Raw genomic sequence first — 16,157 nt, 5'->3', positions numbered from 1 at the left:
TGTGCTGGTTTTACTAGATTTTCATTTGTTGTGAAGTTACTTCATAGCAAGTCATTCTATAGGATTAGCAACATTGCATTTACTGCACTACTAAAGTTGTTATCCTTAGCATTCCCGTCTTGCTCTCTTGCAGCATCTTACAATGAAGTAAAGAATTTTCTTCGTTCCATTGGACTTGGATATGATTCAATCCATGTGTGCAAGAATAATTGTGTCTTGTTTCAAAAGGAGTATACAAAACATGGTGATTGCCCAGTATGTGCTACATCAAGATGGAAAGATGCAGATGGAAGCAAGCGCATTCCTAAGAAGGTATTGAGACAATTTCTATTTATTCCATAGCTGAGAGGATGTTTGCTTTCAAGAAAACAGCATAGGAGGCAGAATGGCACAAGTTGAAGTGACAACAAGTGTAGAATGAACTTAGCCATCTAGCTGATGGTGAGGCATGGGAAAACTTTGATAGAAAATTTGGGTGATTTGTAGAATATGCTAGTAACTTGAGACTTAGCATCGTGACTGATGATTTCAATCCATTTGGCAACATGACCTCCTCATATAGTATGTGGCCAGTATTTGTTGTGCCCTACAACCTACCACCATTGGAATGTATGGAACAATCCAACTTAATGATGGCCTTACTCATCCCTGGTCTAAGTTCTTCAAGAAAGGATTTTGATGTGTTCTTAGAGATTCTCATTGAAGAGTTTATTGAGCTTTGGAAGGGTGTCCATACTTACGATGCATTTAGTGATAGAATGTTTGATCTACATGCTGCAATAATATGGGGCATTCATGATTATCCAGCATTGAGCACATTGTCAGGGTGAGTCACAAAAAGTTATTATGCTTGTGTTCATTGTGACAAAGATTCTTGCTCAAAGAAAAGAAGGAACAAGATATGTTATATTGGGCACCGTCATTTCCTTCCACGGGAACATCCATGGAGAAGAAGGAAAGTTTTTAATGGTCAGACTAAAACACGTAAGAAGCCAAGGGAATTTAGTACAGAAGAGCTACTCGAGCAACTGGAGAAGGTCAAAGACGTTAGACTAGGAAAGCATCATGGAGGGAAGAAAAGGAAGCGGGGAGTTGATTACCAATGTTGCAGCTAAAGGGTTTTTTTTGTTTTACTTGCCGCATTGGACAAGTTCAAAGTTGTGGCATAATATTGATGTCATGCAAATCGAAAACAATATATGTGAAAACCTCCTTGGAACATTTCTCAACATTTTTCGGAAGACAAACGACACGCTTTGTTGGGAGTCATTGTTAAGGACCCCCGACGGCCTCTTGGCTTAACAAGCCCGGCCTCCCAAAGCCTCAGCCTCCCAAAGGCTTGGCCTCTCGAAGCCTCCGCCTCCCAAAGCCCCAGCCTTCCGAGTCTTGCCTCCCGAAGGCTCAGCCTCCCAAAGGCTTGGTTTACCGAAGCCATGGCCTCCCGAAGCCCCGGCCTTCCGGAGTCCTGCCTCCCGAAGGCTCAGCGTCCCAAAGGCTCGATTTTCCAGAGCCTCGGCCTCCTGAAGCCTCAGCCTTTCGAAGTCCCGCATCTTGAAGGCTCAGCCTCCCAAAGGCTCAGTCTCCTGAGGCCTCGGCCTCTCGCTGCCTAGGCTGGCTTCCCGGAGGCTACTGGGTGAGTCATCAGGCCTCAGGAAAGATCTGCCAAAAGGGAAGCGCCAGTCGTACTTTGCCTGTGAGAAGGTGACCGGCATTAAATACCTAGGCTAGCGAACGACGCTTTGACACCCCGGCATGATGGGGGCTGTCCTGACACCCCTGATAGTGTGGCATTGGGCCGCAGTTGGTGACTGGCTCGCCCCCATCAGGGGTCTGGCACCATGGTAATTACCATGGTGGATATTTATCTCCCCGATAGGGTAAAAGGTAGTTATCCGGGATAAGACCCAGTAGTTTGGTCAGGTCCTAGATATTTGTACGTTATGATAACTTGTACGCCAAGGTACGCACGGCCCTATAAATAGGAGGCCATAGTCCTCTGGTAGGCGACGGGCAAGACAGCAAAAAAGACACAAAGGTGAAAACACACCATGTCACACTGTGATACTCCTCCCAGAGCGATCCATTTTTTCTACCATCAATACATTCGTTGTGGTCCTTCCTCTTAAACTTTATCTCCAAGCTTGAGTCTCCTCCTTAGAAGAAACTCTGGCCGTACTTGCTGGGGCAAGGCGAACTCTTGCTCCAACAGTGTGCCGTCCGTGGGGACTCGAACACAGAAGTGCTAAGAGAGGTAGGATGCCACCCAAGAAGAAGACCACTAAGGCCGCATCGGTAGCGGTCGACCCCCAAATCACGCTTGCGTGGCAGTCCAGCAGGCTATACGTAGGCGGCGCCGACAACGACCCCCAGCCGCGAGGAACGGGAACCTTGCGGCCACCACCGACCCAACCATAACCATAGCTGCGGATGACACCGAAGGGTTCTCTACCCTGGAGACCCAGCACTGGCAAGGCAAGGCCCCCGCTGCGCCCCTAGGGGCTACGGCCGGTGCTACCGCCAAAAGCACCTTTCTACCCGAGCGGCAATCATGCTTGGTGGCACTCCTGGCTCAGATGGAGGAACTACGGACGGCCCTGCGGGCCGAACAGTAAGCTGCCCGCACCTTCGCCGCTGCTCTCGGGATGACCGGCGCAGTTCTGACCCAAGCTCCACGAACAGACGAACCCCTCGGCGCAAGGACTTGGCCCTTTCGGTCCCCGGAGCCACAGGGCCGGAATCATGAGGACCCCCTGCAAGACCACGACTCTCCCCTGCGGGCCGACCTGTAGGCTATGCCCTTCCCAGAGGGCTTTCGGACCCCGAAGTTGCCCAAGTTTAAAGGCGATTCGGACCCCGATGAGTTCGCTTGATTCTACGCCCTAGCCATAGAGGTGAGCAGGGGCGAACTGGCCACCATGGCTAAATGCTTCCTCTTCGCCCTAGAAGGGGTGGCCAAACTCTAGTTCTGGGCGCTGGACCCCGGCACCATTCATACCTGGTTCTAACTCAGAGACCTCATCCGTAGCAACTTCCAGGGCACCTTCATCGAACCAATAACCTCCGACAGCCTGTTCACTATTAGGCAGGAGCCAGACGAAACCCTCCGAGGCTACTTTCAAAGGTTCTCCTAGACCAAAGCCCAGATTAGGGGCATATCAGACTCTTTGGTCATCGATGCCACAACCCAAGGCCTGGCTAAAGGCCCCCTGTATGATCGGCAGAACCGACACCCAATACGCATGGTAGAAGTTCTCATGAGCAAGTTCGAGGAATATGCGTGGGCGGAGAAGGAAAAACTCCGCTGAAGGCGCTCACAAGCTAGCGAGGCTTCCCGTGGCGGCACTCCCAGGCCAGATCGTCACACGCCCCCGCTCCCCCAGCAAAGAGGAGCTAAGAGGAGGCTTCCTTCGTAGTGTACTGCTATGTCCGGATGCCCTTCGGTCTTCGAAACATTGGGGCCACCTTCTCTTGCCTAGTACACAAGGTGCTGCAGCAGCAGTTGGACTGCAATGTCGAGGCCTACGTGAACAATATCGTGGTAAAAAGCCAACTAGAAGCCAACCATGTTCCCAACCTACAAGAAACATTCAACAGCCTCTGGGCCACTGGCGTGCGTCTGAACCTAAAAAAATGTGTATTTGGCGCTAGGGGTGGAAAGATGCTAGGATATCTCGTCTCCCGAAGAGGAAACGAGGCCAATCCAGGCAAGATTCGTGCCATCGTAGAAATGTCACCTCCCACCAATTTGAAAGAAGTACAACACCTAGCTGGCTGCCACACGGCCCTTAGCCGCTTCCTTGCAAAATCTGCTGAGCACAGCCTCTCTTTTTTTAAAATGTTGAGAGGCTCTAAGCCATTTAGCTAGACGTCGGACTGCCAGGTGGCATTTGAGGCCCTAAAGGCACACCTTTCCCACCTCGAAACACATGCGATGCCCTTCCCCAGCGAAGGACTACTCCTATACCTATCCGTCTTTGCGTCCGCCGTCAGCGTCGCCCTGGTACGGGAGTAAAAGAGTAACGGTCGCTCCACTCAAAGGGTTGTATACTACATCTCGGAGGCCTTAACCTTGTCCAAGACACGCTACACCTCCAAAATATAGCCTACGCCCTACTTATGGCCTCACGTAAGCTCTGGCACTACTTCCTTGCCTACGACATCACTGTTCCAACCTCATACCTAGTTGGCGACATGTTTCATAACCGGGAGGCGACAGGACGCATAGGCAAGTGGGCGGTAGAGTTAGCCCCCTTCGTGGTAAGGTTTATGACCCGCACCGCCATCAAATCCCAAATCTTGGTAGACTTATCGCTGAATGGAGTCCGGCACCCACCGAACCCACCACTACACCCTCCCAAGACATCTGGACTATCTACACTAACGAAGCAAACGGCTCCATGGGCGCTAGAGCTGGCGCGGTCCTCATCTCTCCCATAGGCCAGCAAGTCCAATACGCTGCTCACCTGGATTTCAAGACGACCAACAATATAGCCGAATACGAGGCCGTCCTCTTAGGCCTCCGAAAGACCCGAGCCTTGGGGGCAGCCAGAGTCATCATCCATACCGACTCTCAGATCGTCGCCGATCACGTCAACAAGAACTTCAAAGTTCGGCATCCGGACATGACAACATACCTCGAGACCATTCTCAAGGCCGATGCACACTTCCGTGGCATATCAATACGAAGCATACCACGAGCGGACAACAGTCAAGCAGACGCCCTAGCAAAGGCCGCAGCCATGAGTAAAGACCCACCGATAGGCACCTTCCTCGAGACCCTACACCACCCGACCGCCAGAGCTCTTGATGAGACGGCCACCATCATCCTCCCCATTGAAGCCGTGGACTGGAGGGCCCCCCTCCTATCCTTCTTGAGCGGGACAGAAGAACCGGATGACCCGATTGCACTCTGTCGCATCCATCATCACGCTAGAGGCTACCATCTCATAAATGGCGCCCTTTACAAGAGAGGTATCTGCGCTCCCCTCCTTCGCTGCATTATGAAAAAAGGAGCCGACCTCCTCTGAGAAATACACTAACGCCTTTACGGCCGGTAAGGCACTTCGCCAGGGGCTCCATTGGTCTACGATCATGTCCAATGCGAAAGAACTCATCCACACCTGCTAAGGATGCCAATGGATGGGACGCCGAAGCCACCAACCTCCAACTCCCGTGCAACCAATCGCCCCCGTCTGGCCCCTGGCTCATTGGGGTATGGACCTCATTGGGGTATGGACCTCATCGGTCCATTTCCCCTACTGGGTGAGTCATCAGGCCTCAGGAAAGATCTGCCAAAAGAGAAGCACCGGTTGTACTTTGCCTGTGAGGAGGTGACCAGCATTAAATACCTAGGCTAGTGGGACGCTGCTCTGACACCCTAGCATGATGGGGGTTGTCCTGACACCCCTAATAGTGTGGCGCCAGGCCATAGTTGGAGACTGGCTCGCCCCCGTCAGGGGGCTGGTACCACGATAATTAACACGATGGATATTTATCTCCTTGATAGGATAGAAGGTAGTTATACGGGATAAGGCCTTGTAGTTTGGTCAGGTCCTGGATATTTGTACATTAGATAACTTGTACACCAAGCTACGCACGGCTTTATAAATAGGAGGCCATGGTCCTCTGGGCAGGGGACGGGCAAGACAACAAAAAAGACACAAAGGTGAAAACACACCATATCACGCTGTGATACTCCTCCCAGAGCGATCCATTTTTTCTACCATCAATACATTCGTGGTGTTCCTTCCTCTTAAACTTTGTCCCCAAGCTTGAGTCTCCTCCTTAGAAGAAACTCTTGTCGTACTTGCTGGGACAAGGTGAACTCTTGCTCCAACACGCTTAATGCTAGGCTTGATTTTGAAGACATGGACATAAGATCAGAGTATCATTTGAAGCCTGATGGAGATTCATAGAGTGTGCCAAAAGCCTAGTATACAATGAGTAAAAACCAACAGAAGGCATTTTGTGAATTTATAAGAGAGGTCAAATTTCCAGATGGATATGCTTCTAACTTAGCAAGATGTATTGTTGCTGATGGATGCAAACTACAAACATTGAAAACTCATGATTTTCATATCCTTTTTCAAGGGATTTTGCCTGCTACCATCCAAGGAATCATGGATAAGGAGATATATGAAGCAATTGTTGAATTGGAAAACTTCTTTTGGCAAATATGTTGTAAAACTCTAAAGTTAGATGTTTTGCATAAATTGAAAGCTGAGATCCCAATTGTTTTGTGCAAGCTTGAGAAAATTTTCCCTCCTACATTCTTTGGTGTTATGCTGCACTTGGCTGTTCATTTACCTAATGATGCAATCCTTAGAGGCCTAGTACAATATGGATGGATGTATCCACTCAAAACAAGGCTATGTACATTGAAGCTTTTTATGAGAAACAGGGCAATAAGGATCCATTGCAGAAGCATATGATGCAAATGAGTGCTTGACATATTGCTCAAGGTACTTTGATGATGTTGAGACATGATTCAATCAGGAGGTCAGGAATAGAGAGCATGTTGATTTAAGAAAAGGTGATCTATCTATTTTTCAGCGTGGTGTTGATTTACTTGGAACCTTGAGGGTTACATATCTTGAAGATGATTATGAAAAGATGGTTGAGCCATATATGGTGTATGTTATCCCTTGTACACTTCTGAATTTTTTTTATACAATCTATGATTTAGGTCTAATTTTGAATTAACTAGGATATTGCAGGCTATGCTGGCAAGAATTAGTGAAAGATGGTACTCAAGATCATGAAATAAGGCTTGAGAAGGCATTTGCCACATTGTTTAAGAAGCATGTGAGTTTTTCTACACAAATTTTGATGAAACTATGATCGGTTGTATATAGGTGTCCACCATGCTGCATAACTCAAGTTTTTATGGTTGTCTTAAAGATATTATTTAGTTGTAGTACAACTCAAGTTTGGACATCAATCGATTAGTTGTTTTATTTCGGTGTGACTGTTATGATCTAGAAGGAAAGAAGACAAGGATTAAAGATGATGGATACTTCAAAAGCATTAACTGGAAGTTACTGGTACAAAAATGATCCTTTCATTCTAGCTCAACAAGCAAAAAAGGTATTTTACTTGTCAGACACCAAGAATGGTGGAACTTGAGAATTGTGCAAAAATTTGAGCATAGCCATGTGTGGAGTGTCACTGAAACCGACATGGAGCCAGGACCCAATGGCAATGGACTTGCATACAAAAGTGATGACTCTGATATATGTCGCTCTAATATATGTTGAATGCAAGTTAATGTATATAGTTTGGAGAATCCGAGTCAGGCTGATGAGGAGTGTAGTATCATTCCTGCAAGTGTAGTTGATGACCTTCGCAAACAAAGCGAGGCTGCATTGGATGAAAGCAACTCTAATGATGAGGACAAAACTGACTAGCAATACTCTATTGAGAATGAAAGTCCCATTATTCCTGAGATTGATAGTGATGACTAGTAGCTTGTGATGTGGTATTTTGTTTAGGGTATGTATCCATACTGTTGGTGTCCTGAATTTTTTATTTATGAATTCTAACTTGGTTTTGAATTTTAACTCTATGTTAACTGAGATGTGAACTCAGTTATATGTTTTAGGCATGAGATATGAACTCATTTGTGCTGCAGTACGAGTGAATGCAATTTGTTTCTAAGATGTGAACTCAGTTACATGTTTCTAAATGCAAATTGTTTTTTCATAAACAACTGATCTCATATTCTCATTCTTGTGTCCAATGAGTATTGGAAGCAAGGTTGCAGCATATATGCAGTACTGCATGCCTATGCAAAAGGATGGTGGATGTCTATATTTTTGTAGATGTCATAATACTATCAACTTCGTCTTTAGTGGATCATCCGGTGTTAAGCATCTCAAATAGTTCAAAATCCATCTTTCCTGTTCCTTTGTTCGGTGAAGTCTATTTCATATCAGCAGATCTTTCAGAGTTCTCCTTTTTCCAGTGATTTTTCCATTGAACACATCATATCATCCGGTGTAAATATCGCCTACAGTGCCATTTGGCTCTACTATGTCTTTATCCGGTGCTTCATCCGATGTTACTCAGCGAACAATCCAGTGTTGTCATTGTTTTGTGCACTCTATTTGGGTTTTGTGCATTTGTCCAGAGTTTGTTTTTCAAAATCAGAGATTTGTCAAGTGCTTACACCCTATTGTCCGGTGTTCATTGTCTCATTTGAGCACTATTCCCTGAGCTCTCTGACTCTTTGTGCGGTGTTTTCTCCATTGTGGTTAGTGGACCTTCTAGTGTTAGTGTTTTTCGTAGCCCCACATTTCATGTATGTGTACTAGCTCTCACCTATTTGTCGACCTTCTACCGTATCTCTTGCAGATGGGTCATGATCCCAGAAAGAGAAAGGGAAGGGAGATTGAGGTGCCTAAGGCGAAGAAAACAAAGGCACAAGCACGGGGTGGTGGTGCCTTTTGGATTCAAGAATCTTAGGTGACTCCTGTAGCCACAACTGATGTTCAGAGGAGCCAAAGAGCCACGGGGAATACAAAGTAGTCAGAGGGTCAGATACCTCCCTCAGCTTCTCGTTGTTCTGGCCTTGTGCGTACATGGGGTGGGATGACTTCACCTTCTTCCAGTCACCAGTCTAGCCAAAAGTGGGATCACTCACCTGGGCCTACTGCGGAGGAGGAGGGTAGTGAGAAGGAGCAGGAGGTAGCACAACCAGATGACTCAGAGGTCCTGTTGCATGATCTGAGGGGATATACCTCCAAGGGGATCCACAGGCTCATGATACTCAGGTTAATCTGAGGTATTGGACTCTACTTCAGGAGAGTTTCTATGCCCCCTATAAGTTGATGGGCATCAAGCTATTTGACCACAAGACACTACACTAGGGTGTCTGCATAGAGCCTTGGGGGTGTAAACATACAGGGATACTTTGATCGCTTCCCGGAATTGATTGCTTTAGTTTCATAGCACAACAGATTTTTTTGAGGATTGGGTCAGATTTTCTATGCTAAAGTCTTGATTCCTAAGGGCTGAGATTATATTCAGTCCATGCTTGATGGCCAACAATTCAGAATCTACATACCCCAACTAGCTCAAATGCTTGGAGTAGAGGAGGGCGACAAGTCTTTACACAGCATAGTCTATTGGGATGCTAACCCACCTCGTTGTGCTTTGGTTGGTGGTAACTTCCCTACGGATAATGAAATGCATTCGCTTTTTAAGCAGCTGCTCCGTGCCAGATCGAATCGCTCGCCGCACTTGCTTATTTCTAAGGCGAAGGTGGTTCACCTAGCACTAAGGAGGAGCTTATTGCCACGGATTCAATAGTGGCTTCTTCTGTCCATCCTCAGTCATGACCAGTTTGATATTGTGGACTTTCTTATTTGTGAGATTGAGGACGTGATCTTCAATGGGATGGCCCTGGCCCAACATCAGCATACGTTCAATTCATCTCCTACATTTCGAGCTAGCTTCACCACCCAGGGTACGTGCAGGTGTACTAGTCATCTAGGACACATTTCTACCCGTAAAAGACATTTGCACTAGGAGATAGATGCCATGGCCAGAGGGTCGTGAGGTGAGCCTAAGAGCAGCTCACTGAGGAGGAGCATGAGGCGGCTGCTCAGGAGGACCAGGCACTTGTAGAGGCAGAAACACAATTGCCTACTTACTTTAATATGGACCTTGACAATGATAGTGACAGTGACAATGTTGAGTATCTACCTCCTGTCAAAGGCACACATGACCATGAGGCCAGTGGCTTGGGCTTTGCAACACCCGTTTTAGCACTACCACCTCCTCCAATCACAGCTGCCATAGTCAATCAGTCATCAGAGCTTGCCGCTATTCTTCAGAGACTGGTTGAGGGTCAGCAGCAGCAGGTTGAGGACACCCAACGTTTGGAGGAGTGACAGGCATATCAGGAGGAGCGACATACAGATTTGGTAGAGCTGTTGACACAAGGGCATGAGGCATCACTTGCAGCAATTCAGACGCCCATGATCAACATGTTCTCGATCTTCTCTGGCTGCATCAATCATGTGCACCAGCAGATCGGTTTACCACCACATCAATTTCTAGTGAAAGCACCTAGTCCAGCTCCAGCTTTGATTCACCACTGACCAGTGTTGGTGGGCTAGTCCCGACACCCCTGTCTTCGATCCTACTGTCTCTGTTTCTTCATACAGAGCCATTGCCTCGACTAGGTGGACCCTTTTCGCTGCCAGTTACCTCTCAGGTGTCCTCTCCAATGTTTATAGCTCTATTCACTTTTGAGGAGACACCTTGGAAGACTCTACCTAGTCTGGGTGCCAAAGTTGGTCCCACACCTCTAGTTTTGTAGCCTGAGGTTGGACTTAGCTCAACAGAATCAACACTTAGGACTGTGAATGCTCAGATAGCTGTGGAGATAGCTGCACAGGGAGTTGTTTTTTATAGCTCCGAGTCACCTGCTGTCACTGCACATGGTCTGGAGGATCCTGTTGTTGTGACTACACCTACTCCTAATCTTGCTGTCAATGTGCTTGCTCTGGAGAATCCTGTTGTGACAACCGCACCTACTTCCTCTGTGAGACCTTCATCTCCTGACTTCAACACCCTTTCTACTTCTAACAGCCGAGTATGACTCTAACTTTGGCTCTGGCTCTAGTTCTAGGTTCGAGGCCAAAGAGGTAGAGATATTTAGGGGGAGTAGAGGAAGTAGAGTGCTAGATATGTGATATCTTATGTGGTTTGCATGTATGGAAAAGCTATTTGTATGTGTGGATAAGTAATGTAATGTATTTTGTACTGATTTGGCCTGGCCTTTGTGCTCAGGTGCTAACTTCGTGCCTCTTGAGGATTCAATTCACAATATTTCAGATTGCATCTTCTACGTTCTTGCTCGTGTTCTCGGTACGCTTGCAGGGATTGAGCCTTCTTGGCGAGGTCAACCGCGCGACACGGTTGATAACCATCGGAGCTGTGGTGTAGTGATTGCAAGGGAGACGATCTGTTCGGGTCAAAGCCTTTGGATCATCAACGTCGAGTTCTCCACCCATCGACTTATCGCTACCAATCGGAAGATCAGGCCAGCATTGCTCATCAATTGGGGAGTATATGGTGACCTGAAGAACTAGGGCAAAAAGTAGAACAAAAAGAAAAATTGTATTCTTAGGAGATCGATTGTGTGTTGTTTCAATCGGCTTGCACCCCTTTAGCTGTTTATGAGGGGTGGGATGGACTTCACCATCAAGGATTGGACTCTATCTCATCCTTAAATTGAGTCTCTAGCTATTTCCTAAAATAACTCGAACAAAACATCCCAAACATGCAAGATCGTCCAACTCATCAAGCCTCCCACACAGGGGACGCATTTATATGCCATAACAAGTCATATTCGGCCAAGAATATGAAAGAGTACAAATAGAACACAGAAACCAAACCAGTCCGAATCAAAATGTGCACATCGGATAAATCAGTGTAAAAAAATGCTATCACCGGACTATCTGGTGAATGCAATATTCGGAAACCCTAGACTTCAAGCTTTGTTCTCACCAGATAAATTGATGTGAACAAAGTGCTAATGCTAGAGTTTTATGTTTACACCGTACAATTACTCAAAAGCATTTCGAGAAATCCTTTTTAACACTAAATGTTCTGATGAGCTACTAGAGTTTTGCTCTTTGTCTAATGTTCACAATCTTCTGCTACAACTCCTCTCCTCCATTTTCTATACACCGTATGATCTAATGATGACACATGAGTCTTCACCTGACTAAAAGTCAGAGAGAAAACTCTAATTTGAACTCACCAGAGTATCCTGCATTTAAAACAAACTATCACTGGACTATCTGGCGTTCGCATTAATTTTGACTCGAGCCAAATTTGAGTGTCAACACTAGTTTATAAGCCCTAATTCCATAGTTCATATGATTTACAATTGCACAGCTTCACATTCGGCAAATTGCCCCCCAACCACATTTTGCTTGACACTTCGCCACTGCACCGCACTCGCGAAAACTATATGGTGCTCGCGGCACTTACAAATTTTCATGTGCCAAAAGCCACTCCACCAGACAACCACAAAAAATGAATATGCAAAGTGTTTATTTTGTACCTGCCTTCCCAAAATCTTACCTGCACGTGCCACACCACAGCAAACATCTTTTGGTAAACAACTGAGGGCAACCAGCTAAATATCCCCAATCTTAGCCTCGCTACCATCCCCAATCTTCCCCTCGCCATTCCCTGCCCCATCCCCAATCTTCCTCTCGCCGCCCTACCCTGTCGCCTTCTCCCTCCCAATGACCACCAATGACTGATCCTTCTCCCTCCCAAGACCCCAATGGCACCAGGGCGGAAGGTGCCACCAATTCAATGGAAGTTGGTAGGTACTTTGTTTCAAACATTTTGTTGGCATCAGTCAATGGAAGATGCAAAATTGTATTTAAAGCTTACTGCTCACACACAATACTGCTATATACTTGGATAATTACATTGAGTTGACTTGCTTCTACATGCATTTCAAACGAACAATCTTATACTTATTTGTTCTTTACGAATGTATAGAAGCTCCACTTACCGAATATGACAAAACGAGGGCTTAATCTATGATGAGGAACAATCAACTTGCAAAGACTTGGTGCCACTGCATTAGCATCAATAGTTAACAATACATTTCGAAAGAGCAAGGGTGATGGTTTCGATGATTTAGGTTCTTTGTATGACCCTCAAGAGAATGAGGACTCTGAACAAGAGGAAGTTGATAAGATATTAATTCTTCTTTGCATGTGCAAGTTTGTGCTATCACTATTGCAGTGTTATTTCTCATTAGCTTTGATTATGCAATTTATTTAATTTGGATCTAATTATTCTTGTATTCTACCTATTGAGAACTCACAGGTTTTTAATGATCTACCTAACAACAGTTCTAAGTAGATTGGCAACATGTCTGTTGGAGGAGCAAGAGCACCAAATAGAGTGGTGGCACCTGAGCAACAAGAGCAATCTACTAGAGTCACTAGGCAAAAGACAATGGAATTGACTACAGCTAATAAAGTTTTCCATGGTACGAATCTAGATCCACAAGAAGTGCCCACCCTAAGTCTATCTACTGCCACACACGATGCATTGGTATCTGCTAATTATCCAACCCAACATGAGGACTAGATCTAGATGAGCGACAAAGGAAAGTTGTTGTATCACCTTTGTGCAAGGCAAATATTCTTTACACTATTGCAAATAGCAACTAAATGATTTACACTAACTCTATAAATGTAATTTTGTTAGGTGCACCAACTGCCAATACATGACAAGGGCAAAGGGGAAGAAGAACGGGGAAAGATCTTGATAGGATAAGTAGAGGGTTATGCAGTCCATATTTCTAAAGGGAAGAGACAGCTGGAGGTACCTAGGCAAGCTACAAAGCTTTCATCAGAGGATGGGATCATACTTAGGTAGCATATACCAATCATTCCACACTGGAAGGAGTACAAGAAGAATGAGTCTCATCTTACAAACTACATTGGCAAAGTTGTTGTAAGTATACAACTCTTGGCCAAAAGTGAAGTTTCAATTTCTATTTTACTTGTTCTATAAAAGTTCATTATATCCTTTGCATTCTCTTTTCTTGAGGTTCATGCTCTTTACCAGGGCCAATTTACCATAGACACCAATAGTAAGGCAGTGACAAATGAACGTGCTGATATGCTAACAGGTGGACAATGACAGTTGAGGTATAGGCTGAAAAAATAATACTTCAATGGTGTACCAGCAAATGAAGTGAGAACCACATCGCTTGCGAAGTGTATCACAGACGCCCATTGAGGAGAACTAGTGGAGGTGTGGTCAAGCTCAAAGCACAAGGTATGATAGAATTTCAAATTGCTCAAATTATGTATTGCCTGTAGTCTGCGTTAATTGTGATATGAACTCAATAGTGCCATATGCAATTGAGATGTGAACTTAGTTTTATGCATCAGTTCAGTTCTGAACACTTCATCAGTTTAGTTTTGTACCTAAACAATTTATTTTACAATCTTTGATAAACATGGTTGTAGATAATTTTTTTTTCATGATGTACTGTTATTAATTATTCCTTTGTTTTACATGGCATTAGTTCATCACAAGCGACATGTTACTGTCATCGTGATATGTTACTGTCATGTAGTTCCGATGAACCTTGTTCAACTAAGTTTCGGATTTGGATTCCTCCTACGTTACAAATACTGTTTCTCAGTCAGATAAAAAATATGCAACCAAAAAACCATTTTTTCAAAACACTTGAGTTTAACATGAACCGGAACATATGGATTAATGGTTAAGCAAGATGTTTGATGCTAAACTACATACTTTCTGTTTAATGAACTTTAGATATTCTTGAGATATCACATGCATATATGGCACTGTTGCTTCTAAATGTTGTACCATATTTTCATGAAAGTGGAATCCTTGGAGTATTTTTTAGTATTTAGTATTTTTATTACTCTATCTTACACAGTATCATCTGTAGGACAAGTGTATCAAAAACCAACTGAATCGTGAGAATATCTTGTTTCAGCAACAGACAGGCTCTCGGTGCAATAGTGCACAGGCCCATGTCATGGTAAGAAACTAAACAAATGATGCTTGTGATCATTACTCATGAAATCCTGATCATATTCCAAGCTAACAATTTGAAATTGTTTGCACATCATTTTAGAAGCAAGAGAAATATAAGGATGTAGAGCCCATTATGATTGATCTTTTCAAGGACTGCCATTGCAGCAAGAATATTAGTTTAGATGAGCCAGTTTAAAAAGCTATTGTAAATCCTTATTTCCTTTTTTTTCCTTTTCTACATGAAGTACACTTGAAAAAATATGAGTACAAGATGGAAGTTTGAGTTGTAACCCTTCTATTGCTAGGCTGATATGGAAGCAATCATGGTTGAACAAGTATAGGATGGATAGGAACCAAAGTCTGCTAATGAAGCTGTTTCTCAAGTTCTGCAATCAAGTACATTTCTTCAAAATGTGGGCCTTCAGTCAGCCTCCAAGAAAAGCTCCAGAGGTTGCATTTTTTCATAGGTTGATGCCACACCCGGTTTTAACGGCCAAAACCAGATGCTGTTTATGTGTGCCCAGGATGTTCAACACACTTAAGGACATCACAGGTGAAGTAACAAAAGTAATAATTTTATAGAATAAATGTTAAACTCTTACAACAATTGACATATATTGTCTTCTATGTAGATATCTACAGCGGAACAGAAGCATTGGTGCCCAACAACACTGCAGGCAACCAACCGGGAGACACGCACCTAGAACGTCACAATCTCATCTTGATAATCTTCAACATCTTCACTCACTGAGCAGCACCACACATGTTGCATGGCATAGGGAAAATAGCAAGTGTGAGCACATGACGCGCTCATCAAGTGTGGAAAAGATAATGATATGTAGGCTTTCAACAAGAATAGGCTAACACATGGTATATTTGTGTAAATGCGAGTAATGAAAAGATATTTGGACTCAAAAAGCATTAAACAATTATTAAGTGAATACAACCCATACAGTGCAACACCCAGCATACAAGGCTCCCCACCTTGCATACCATAACCATCTAGTAATCCTTGTACTATAACCAAAACCACAACCAAACCTATAACCACAACTAACTAATCATGTGAGGATCTAAGTCTCCCATAACCGTGGGCATGCCTGTTATAACAGTTTTTACACTCTGTAGAGGTTGTCCAGCTTTCTCCACGAGTAAGTGAATTCTATGTTGCCATGTTCGCAAAACACTTAACACACGCCAGTGGTGTGCTAACCATGAAATCACTGTATGACTTTTCCCACTAACCAGAGCCTAATCCAGTATGCATCTGCCCACTAGGTTTCACCGCCAGGGTTTACGCGAGTCTAACTCCCAGAAGCCCCCTTTTGTACTGACACAACACACACTAGATAAACTATAACTAGTATGCCATGCCTTACCCATATCAGCCTTGTGGTTGGTACGTTACTTCTTGGGTTGTCATTCCATGAACCGGTCCTTACTTAGGTTATTTGAGAAAACACTAAACCAACAACATAACCATGACAACCACAAAAACCACTTTGCTCAAGGCCTAAGGTTCCATGTTGCTAGACCATTAACACATTAACGAACATTGTTGCATAAGTTCATTAATCAAGTATATGACACTTCCT

General features: G+C 44.6%; 1 pseudogene; it reads left to right on the top strand.

Annotated features, from left to right (window-relative positions):
* Positions 1–12,909: 12,909 nt before the first annotated feature.
* Positions 12,910–15,029, top strand: LOC133927996 (uncharacterized; annotated as a pseudogene).
* The last annotated feature ends 1,128 nt before the right edge of the window (positions 15,030–16,157 follow it).

This window comes from Phragmites australis, chromosome 9 (assembly GCF_958298935.1).
Source record: "Phragmites australis chromosome 9, lpPhrAust1.1, whole genome shotgun sequence".
In the NCBI taxonomy this organism is placed as follows: Eukaryota; Viridiplantae; Streptophyta; class Magnoliopsida; order Poales; family Poaceae; genus Phragmites; species Phragmites australis.
Note: the sequence above shows the minus strand (reverse complement) of the source record. Positions and strands in the feature narration are given on the sequence as shown.